Below are 11,142 nucleotides of genomic sequence, written 5' to 3'. Positions count from 1 at the left end.
TCTTGAATCTTTTATAACAGAATATAAACAGTTAAAAGAAATTGGTTTTCATGTAAACAATGTTCATTATACTATCAATATTCACAGTTTTGTTTGTGACGCACCTGCCCGTGCATATTTAAAAAATGTAAAGGGGTGTTGTGGATATTTTGGATGCGAGAAATGCGAGCAGGAAGGTGAACATATTGGTAAAATGACTTTTCCTAAAGTAAATTCTAAATTACGAACTGATGCGCGCTTTGAAGAAATGTGCAATGAAGAACACCATTTACAACAGTTGCATTCTCCATTAATTGCTTTAAAATTTGGCATGGTATCTTGTTTCCCTCTAGATTACATGCATTTAGTATGCTTAGGAGTAATGCGTCGATTGTTGTATTGTTGGATAGAAGGGCCTCTAGCTGTTCGATTAGATAGTAAAACGGTTTTATTAATTTCAAAAAGGCTTCTACAAATGGTTTCCTGTATTCCTAGAGATTTTGTTAGAAAGCCAAGAGCATTGTCTGAAATTATTAAACGGGGGGTCTTTATAAGCTTGGGTGGGAAAAATATTCCAAAATTAACAAACGGGGGGGGGGGGACGTTTATTAGGAACTCGAGAGTGCGCCAGTGTCTAGATGTATTAAAAATTTAAAACAAAAGAAAAGATTATGTTGCAATGACTGTTTAACATTGATGTATTCGTTGCTTCTTTACCCAATTTTCGATAGTTATGGCAAAAAGTTCCGCTTGTTAAGTTTAACAAGGCACTTTATGAAATTTATAGATTTTTTTTGTTTTGTTTCATTAGATGCAGTTCGAATCAATCCATCGACAAAAAAAAGCTACAGATGCTGAAGTAGAAGACGTAGTGAAGGACTGGCTTCGAAACGCAAAAGATAGGAGCCAAGGTCGCGCAAAGCGGGGAAGACTAGAGTTTGATTTGAACGACGAAGTTGCAAATCCTGTAGAAGAGGAATAAAAACAATTTGCCGCAATTAATAAGGTTGCAAAAAAATATCTTGAAAATATTATAATATTTTATTTATATTATTTATTTTAATATATATATTTTAATATATATATATAATAATTATTTATGTATATATATATATATATTAATTGTATAAAAAATATTTAAGATAATAATGAAAACAAATAATTATTTCGTCGTTTTATTATGTATTTTTCGATTATTTCCAATTCTATTTTACAATCGCTACGAATAATAGTCGCTTTAGTAATCGCGGGTTAATGTCCTTTACTGATCTCGGAATTATGTATTTTTACTGATCTCGCCCCGATGTCATTTTACTGATATCGGCCCAACGTCGTTTTACTTATGTCGGCCCGATGACATCGGGCCTACATCATTCCGATGAGCAAAAACTACGTCGGCCCGACGTAGTTAAACAACCATCGGCCGCTGTAAAAGCCTACGTCGTGCCGACGTCGGGCCAACGTGTTCATGCTATCTGGGTTATAATGAAGATATTACAGATATATCAGATGTCAGCAAGAAGCAGAAGACGCTTTAATGCTGAAAGGTTTTATTCTCAAAGTTTTTCTTCCTTATAATTTTGTTGTTACTTTAAAGAAATTTCCATCTGTTATGAACCACTTCGTTTCATTTTGAAAGCATTAGTTCCATATTTGCATTTCACTTGTTGGAGTTAATAAGTTTCTTCAGTGTCCATAGTGCTGTTCAATTTGCTGCTATTTCATTTCCAAATAACGCTGGGGTTGAAAAGTATATATAACTTACAGATAAAACATATTTTAAACTATTAACTTAATCAAGAATAAAATAATTTCAGACTTATTAAATACTTTCAAAATATATAACTAGTAAGTTTCCACTAATTATATTCTGAATGTATTAACTTTAGTTTAAAGAGGAAAACTTGTGTATTCATTTTAATCTAAATTTTCTTTGTCTAAAAATCCATATTTGTTTTTATAATGTCTTTGTAAGTAAATATTATTGTTTTTGTCTTTATAATTTTGTGGAACACATGTTTCTATATTATGAGGTTTCATGTATATTGCTTAAAAGAATTATAGACGTATTGTCCTAATAATATTATTTAAACTAAATTTATTCTGCAATGATACTTTTGTATTGAGATATTATTTAGAAATGACATTTATGTCTAATAAAATGATGGTGTTATAGTTGTATGGGGGACTGTATATTGACAAATTCAAAAGAAAAGTAAATCAAGATTTGATTACTATAAAAATCATCTACAGATAGAAATCTTTTTTAAGTGAAATGTTATTGGAACTCTCTCAAATACTGATGTGCTTTATGCTTTTTCTTTATGCTATGTTTATTATTGAGTTTGTATAAAAATAGTGATCCTCAAACTTCTACAAAAGATTTTCATATGAGTTTTCATAAAAATGCTGTATAAAAGGATAATTCCTTAAACAATCTTTTAAATCACTTCAGCAAAATTATTCCATTTTACCAAGATGCAGACATTACAAAAGTCTCTTCAAAAAGTTGATGTACCGTGTTAGTAAAGGTGATTATATGTATCTTGGAGTTAAGAATTCAATTGAATATTTTACCTCTGAATCAGTCGAAATTAAGGAACCTAGGAAGGACCTTAATGATTTTGTTTTTCAATTAAAATTATTGCAAACTGTTGGATGTAAACACATGACTACTGAAGATTTTATTTATGATGCAAATGCAAGAGTATTTGTAAAGTGAATTATAGAGCATAGTGGCTTCCATAACCATGAAAGATGCATTTTATTGGAAACAACTGCTTCTCTTTGTACTGCTGTGGCTTTTAAAAATAATTTGCAAAAAGGTCACCAAGTATGAGCATCTTTTTCCACTTGCAATTAAGTTTTCCAACCATGAGTAGGTTCCTACTGGAATATTCTGAATGGTACAAAATGAAGTACTACTGGTCTATGCTAAATAATTACTTAGTTGGTCTCTTAGAGTTGTGTGAATTTTGTATGAAGAAATCTTTGACATACAATTTTCATAGCATGATTCATTTAGCAGATTGTTATGTTAACGATGAAGATAGTCTTAATCATCTATCATCTCGAATGCTTTTTTGATCAAATTAATTGTTTTAAAAGTTACATCAGACTTTAACCCAATTAGTTAAAAAACTGGACGAGAGAAAAAAATTTAATATTTTTCTCAAACAAAAGAATGGTAAAAAAGTTCCTTGCAGAGTGACAAATAGCAGAATTAAATCAAATATGCAACAAAGTCTATTTTATTCAAGATAAAAAGTTTGTATGAAGAAGAGGAATGGAGATAGACACATTTGTCTCATCAGGGTAAATAAATTCTTAAGAATGTGCAGTTTTTCAATGTTTTAAATGACGTTCTATATATTTCTCACAAAAAAATTCATGATATACTTGTAGATTTTCGAAAAGCTGCTTTGAGTTGGAGGTAAAGATAGATAAAAAAGCATGATTACTCTTGCTATTGTTTTAATATTAAAAATAACAACTGTTGCTAATTTTCAACTAATTAAAAAAAAAAACAAAAGCAAATTTGTTTCCAATTGGCCTGAAAGCGCAGTGTCAGCAGTTACTCAATCACCTGATTTTATTAGAGAGTTTAGGCTCATTCATTAACTTTGAACCATAAACAAATCACAATTAATTGGTTGAAGTAATCTACCTAAATAATATTTATTATTTACACTATGTGAAAAATATATTTATTACCTTTTGTTGGTAAAAGTTATTGCAGAAGCAATTCACAGCAACATTTAGTATTACCAGTCATTTGTTAACCAACCCCATTTTGAAAGGTGCTTAATAAAGGGTGATATTGATTTACTTGAAAGAAAAATTCAAAGCGAGAAATGTTTTCAGAGGTAGAGCGGTGATTTGATATTTGATTGGTAATAATTCAACCTTTATGCACTAAAACAAATATTGATCAGTGAAGCAATTTTTTGCAACTTGAATATTAGATTGATATTTGTTCTTTAACCTTTTTTTGTGATATACACATCTGTTTTTTCTTTTATAGACTAATTGAATATCCTCAGCTGATGTGGATAAATTGGTTTTTGCTTTAGGGAAACTGTTGTTGAGAAAGGAAGCTGTGGCCCGTGTTAATGTCTCTCTTGTTTTGTTGAAAACAGATTTTAAAATATACACATTTTGTCGTATGGTAGAGGGTAAGAAAAGTTTATGCATATTTTCTAAACATCTGTTTGACTTTAACTTTGCACTATGTATAAAATAAGAATGAGATACAAGGAATTTCAAGGATTCTTGCATTTGTGATGCAAGTATATATATAGCTATATATATATATACTTGCTATATAGCTCTATAGCTATATAGCTATATGTATACTTGCTATATAGCTATATAGCAAGTCTTGCCCTATAGCTCTTTCACAAATTCTTAATATCTGAATCGAGTTTATAGCTTAAAATTCACTTACACTTAATAACTTTGCTTATCACAGTCTGCCATTTAAATTATATAATTGTTTAAAATAATTCTTGTAATTTGAATTTAGATGCGATTTATGAGACAGCATCACGGAACGAAAATCATTGAATGCTATTTGGGAGTTGTAGAATTCTTAAGACTTTCGGTACGCAGTGCAACCAAAAGTTTTGATGGTAAGACACTTTGCAAATGCTAAGCCAAATTCTTTATCTCTATTCCATATGTAAAAAAAGAACAAAAAATCTAAAGTTGAAATGCAAAATTTTGTTGTTTTTCACGGTTCGTCAAGAAACAAGCTCTATATCTATGCAATGCCCCCTTTTTTTACTTGCCTTTTGAGTTTGTTTTGACTTACTAGATGTCCTATTAACAGTTTGTTTAAATTGACTAGTCAAAAGTTTTTACTATCATTTAGAATAGTAAGCTGTTTTTAAAAACTTACGCAATATATAAAAGAATGATGAGTTGACTTTGAGAACCCTGTTCATAAAATTAAGCCATTATTTCTACCTAAATAGTTACACTTAATTTCATTCTTAACCTCTATAATTTTTTCCTTGTGCATAAGTCCATGTCTTATTATTATAATTACTATAGAGTTTAACTGATATTTATTAAGTATAATTGAATTTATAAATAAATTAATCAAATATTTTGAACTCTATTAATTTTAAAATTATTTTAAATAACTTTAATATTTTTAAACATCCTAGATTAGCTCTAGGACAAGACAACCACCCATGTTTTCGCTGGGACGTATTTATACTTACTCTACAAGTGAAATGCAAATTTAAAACATATTATCTTGATAATGCAATAGGAAAAGTATTTTTAAAAAATTAGCCTGTAAAGATTTTATATTAGTACAGCATTATGCTAATGCCATAAGAATGACAATCCATGTTGCAAAACTGTGCATTAAGTGCCATTCTGATAAGTAATATTTAATCAAAATATTTCTGATGATATTAACCAGGTGAGAAAAAACCATTAAAATATGTTCATTAAATGTAACTAAGGCATATAAACAAATGGTCTTTTTATTTATTTTTAGATCTATTTTCTAATATTATTTTTTTCTGTAATCCAGGAGCAATCTTGCAAATGGATACCAACAGTGACAGTGCCTAACGATACCAATCCAAGCATCACTTTCCAGCATCTTTACAACTAAAATGATGTTTGTTAAAATTAAAATTTACTTATGTAATATAAAAAAACGCACTTAAATCTCAGAACTCATTACAAATGCAATCGTCAAGCTGTACCCTTTTGTCTGACATACCACACTTGTTTACAGGTAATTAACTATTTTAAATATATAGTAGAACATTTGTGCAAAAAACTTATTGTACTGGTAACTAATAAACAATACTTTACTACTAGATTCTAAAATTCTGTTATCATCTTAGATTGACTGAAGGAATGTACTGGTGAATTCAGCAGAATATAGAACTTTTGTTAAATTTTTTAAAAGACCAACTGCTTGGTTTACAGCAAGCGAAACGAGACCGATTATTTGGTGGTAGGGATAACTTTCATCTCAAGCTTCGGTCAACATTTGGGATAATTCACACTAAGACTAGAAATAGGCTTCATGACAGTAGAGTTAAAAAATTAATTGCAATGGCCTTTTTTGGGAGAGCATTACCATATCAAAATAATTCCTAAAGCGATGTTCATCTATGTTGTTCAACAAAGATGAACAACATAGATTTTCTAAAGTTGAAGGAGATGCATATTTAGAGATTAAATCAATTTCTAAATAAAAAGAATTAATTTAGAATAAAAAACAAAATGATGCATTTTTTATTTCTTTAAATTTGGAAGAGAAAGAAACCAATTCTCCCTGACAAAGTTTTTGTTTTTGTTTTTTCAACAAGTAGTCATAAGTCCAATCCTACTTTTGATAGTTTTGAGTCTAATACTGTGGAAACAAGAGATGAAGAGAAATACACATACGATATGAAGTGGAAAGGTAAGCAAGAAGTCCAGTTTGACTAAGTAAAAGAAAATAAGACCAACTTTTCTAGCAGAGATAGATTCAGTAACCACCTTCAATGTCATTACCAACTAATTGAACCCATAGACTACAGAAAGTGGCTCTACTTACAAAAAGTTAAATAAAAAGTTTGAGTTTCAGCTAAAAAGTTCGGAAAGGGGTTGAAACCTGATAGGCTTCTATCCAGAGGATTTGTTATATGCTTAGGGAACGACTGTCTGCAACTACAAGCTAATAAATATTCAGTTGATGCTTCCGGTTGAAAGAGCTTATAATAATTAAAGCTAAACAAATTTCTCCTGTAAGAAGGCCTTATTTACATTTATCCAAAATTAGGGTTTTGTTTAAAGTCAAATTTACTCTACAAATGTTGTTGGTTACACCAGTGCGTAACTGTTCGGAGGAAAGATCGTTTTCAGTTCTAAAGAAAGTAAAGAACTATTTAAGATCAGAAGGGAACAGGTATAATTCATTATCTCTGGTGTACATAGAGTCAAAAGTAATTCAATCTGAGACTACAGATTGACTTCCTTTGTAGAGAAGTAAGTTCATGGCCTGGCAAAAAATCTTATAATTGTAAATGTAAGAGTTATATATAAAAAATTGTAGTTGGTACTTTTTTCATATTTCATTTCCTTTGTCATGTCTCAATTTTGTTTAAATCTGCTTGCATATTTTCTGAAGTAGATGAAAAACAAAACTTAAGTTTGTTTTTTGTTAAATACCAAAAAAGGGACCCGATACTTGTCACTCCTGAGAGGCCATGCATTTCTAAGTCTGGGCCTGAACGACCTAGGAAAAAAAAATAATTTAAGCGTAGCAGTCGAATAAGTAATCAGATTTAATGAAATGCGCAACAGCAAACTTAATAAAAAATTATTTGAAGATAATTTCCTTTATATTTAAAATTCTTTTCTATTGTACCATTATTTCGTTTAATTATTCGAGCTGAGCAACAATAAATATCAGTCTAATAATAATTCCTCTGAACCTCAAAACATAATTTCTTTATAACTTAACTAATTTAAAACTCCCTCATTTTTATATTTTTGAATTGGTTAATAGCATGTTATTAACGAATTTCGAAAATTTTATGTCAATATGTTTTTCAACTTTTAATTTCTGTTTCAAAAAAGGCCGCGGCAGTTTCAAATCGATACTTTTTTGAACTTAATTCTGAGTGTGCGAGCCAACAATTGTCAATTATGAGAAAAAGTACAGCTTTTTCTATAGTCATAATAACAGATAGTCTGGCCAGTTAAGCTTTTTTTTACAAGATTCGATTGTTTTCAAACAATAGAAGTTAAAATTTTGAATTTATGTTATAATAGTTAATTTATCGTGCCCAGTCTACTAACTAGTGCACAAAAATCTAAAAAATGGCAAACTTTGGAGAGAAACAGTCCACTGATTCTCTTATATTAGATCTAGAATCAGACGTTTTTTTTTTGAAAAAAGTAAATTTCTTAATGATGTCGATGCTTTTGTTACAGAAATTGAGAATGGAAGCGTTTCAAACAACTTAAACTGCCAGCAATTTGTGAAAAAATGCAAATCAGAGAAAGGACCCAAACGCCACATAACAACACATCACTCTAAGATTGACTCTTCAACACTGCAAACAAATGCAACAACTGATATTAAGCGTGCGTGCACTGCGGAGCAGTTCATAACTTTCATTAAAAAAGGCATTAAATTTGTGGAAAACGATCTTTGCTACCCTCCATATATCAGAGATAAGCTTTCAAGGAACAGTTTCTCTGAAGATGATGCAAAGCATTCATTTGATCTAATAAGGAAATTATTGAAAATTTTAATGGTGGTGCAGAAGTTTTTTATCCACAATTTTACAAAGTTGTTGGTCAGAAAGGTTTTATGAGAAATTTCACAGATAAAACCTCAACTCTTGTAGGATATGACTTTGCAAATCACATTTAAGCTCACTTAACTATGTCATAAAATGCCACCTCAGTTTTAGTAATTGATGATGAAATTAAGTTTACATATAAAGAATTTTTAATTGAATAAAAAAAATTAATTGAGTATTTGGGTTGGTATGTATTTAGTACTTTTTATTGAAGGATACATTATTCAAAATGTTGGCAAACCAGATTTTGTCAAGAAACACTCTCAATTTTGTTGGCTGGTAAAATTGTAGAAAATGATTCTAATTATTTTGATGAGTGTAATTATGATACTAATAAAAAATTTACTAGTTTAAAACATTGAGGTGGTCTTTGGTCTATATCTTCTGATGCTTTGCCACTATTTAAAATAGCAGAAATAGCATTCAGAAAATTAACAAAAATTTTAAGTAAAAATTTTGACTGCAGCAAAATGACTGCAGAGTTGCTTCAAGATGTTGGGGTTTTTTCTCACTTCTAAAAAATTTGCAATGTTTCTTCTACCAAAGTATTTAAAGAAATGTCTTCTAGACCATCTTTTAACTCTTTGTATTTGTGTTTACTCATTTTCCTATTCAAAGGACCTTGTAAACTTGCATAAAACCAAGTCTAAGAACAAATGAACAAATTCATTAAGAAAAGAAATCAAGAAAGGAACTTTGAACTTCACTAAATAGTTTAGATAAAAAATAGACATTAGAAAAGGTTATTTTTATAGCCACAAATGTCATTAAAAACATATTCTTGCATAGCAACTATATTGCAGCATGATGGAGAGATGCAATTATTAATAAAGTGAAAAACAAATGAAATTAAGTAAGTTTTTATATTAAGTATCAAATGTTATATAATTAAAACATGTAGTTTAATAGTTATATAGCTTTATTATTTTATTAAAATTATTTTATTAAAATAATTATGCAATAGTGTTAAGAATTTTATTTTAGTCTCCTAGAGAATTTTAAAGATTAACAATGTACCTTTTGGTGCCCCAATTACCACTTACCTTAAGTTTCCACAAGCAAATTACTCTAATTGTCACATATTATCCACATTGTAAGACATGGTGGAAACAAGAAATTAAGTCAAAAAATCTTTTTATCTCACTATTTTACTTCTTAACAAAAAATAGTATTCAAGACTTGGAAACCCTTCTTGCAAATACTAAGGACAAATGTGTGTGTGTGTGTCTACACACAAACACACAATTATTTTATACAAATAATGCCTTCATAAGGTTTGTGGCTATGAAAATAGCCATTTTTAATTTGCTTCTTTTGATGAGTTCATTTTTTGTTCCAATTTTGACGTGGTAATTTCTCTTTGGTAAAGGTCTTTGGTTCAGGATTATCATCAAGACTATTAGTTCCTATAATTGGTTTGAAAGTACATTGGTTTCTTATCATATTGTCATTATAGCCAATATCATGTAAAGATGGGTTATCCTTTCTTCTTCCAAAGGCTCAATGTTTGCCAAAATAACTGAGTGAACAGTAATACTGATCCCTTCATATGTTTGCCAAGATAAAAACATATTCCCCCAATCAGCCTTAGTGAGATTTCTAGGTCTTTGATCTATAGACAATTTTCAATCTTCAAAATATTTTAAAAGACTTCAGTCAACCATATTAACCTTTCATAATTTATCAAAGAAAATGTCTTGAAAAATCGATTTTAATTTCAGTGCAATCTGTAATATTTTTCACACAATCAAAAAAATCATTTAACATCTATCAATATTCAGCAGTTCTAGAGGTTTCAGCAGGACAAAATGCCTTTAAAGCAGTGCTAATAGATGAGCTTAGTATTTGAGCTGTTAATCTTACATTCATTTTGGAAAATGGGCTTGACCTAATGTGTTCTAAGGAGAGATTTGGGCAAGTGTGAAGGCTACAGTTTAGATCTTCATAAAATAATTCAGATATGTGATTCCACAAAATGTGATTATCAGTATTCCACATATATCTTCCTTTACCTGATGCAGAATGAAGGCAATTTCGAGCAGTCTTTATCAAATGTGGAGAATCAGCTATAAAATATATATAACGATCATCATCAGCAAATTTATTTTTGATGCGATAGGTAAAGTTAATGTTTGTGTTAATATCTTGTTCTTCTGTCATATGAAAATGCATGCTAAAAAATTTGCAATTGCATGAGGCACCATCACTTGTTGTAGCAATTACTTTAAGATTACATAAAAGTTCTAAAGTACTGACAGCCTCCCAAAATAAGAGAAATAATTGAATAGCTTGGATGTTTGTAGTAGCAAAGTTTGCAAAACTATATTTAAAAGGGTTTACAATACCTCTCACAAGAAAACCAAGGATATGTGTTGCAATTTTATCAACTTAGTTAAGAGTTGCATAGTTAATATTAGTGTCACCAAGATCAACAAATCTAATAAGATCATCAGAATTCTTATCCCAAACCAAATTTTCTGAATTTTCATTTCATCAAATAAAAGAGTGATAAACCATTCTTGCTCAGAAAAATCCTTTACCTTTAAACTTAATTTATTGGCAATTTCATGGTTAAATCCTCTTTGTGGTTGGATATAGTTTTTATAGTCTCTTAAATGCATATGACTTGGTAAAATTACAAATCTAGAATCTGTTTTTTCATTAAAATGAATTTCCTCATAAGCTGCAGGAGACTTTGCAACAAGACCTAAACAATAGCAAATAATCATTGGGGGTCGATAATGAATTGCCTGTTTTGAAGTATTTAAGTATTTTTGCTGCTCATCCCAAAATAGCTTCATAAATGGAGTGACTGTCCTATAATTTTTTGATATGA

The sequence above is a fragment of the Hydra viridissima genome, unplaced genomic scaffold, assembly GCF_058129835.1.
Source record: "Hydra viridissima isolate aposymbiotic clone 2 unplaced genomic scaffold, HvirCarnegie_v1 scaffold_15, whole genome shotgun sequence".
Taxonomy (NCBI): domain Eukaryota; kingdom Metazoa; phylum Cnidaria; class Hydrozoa; order Anthoathecata; family Hydridae; genus Hydra; species Hydra viridissima.
This window is presented reverse-complemented; position numbering follows the sequence as displayed.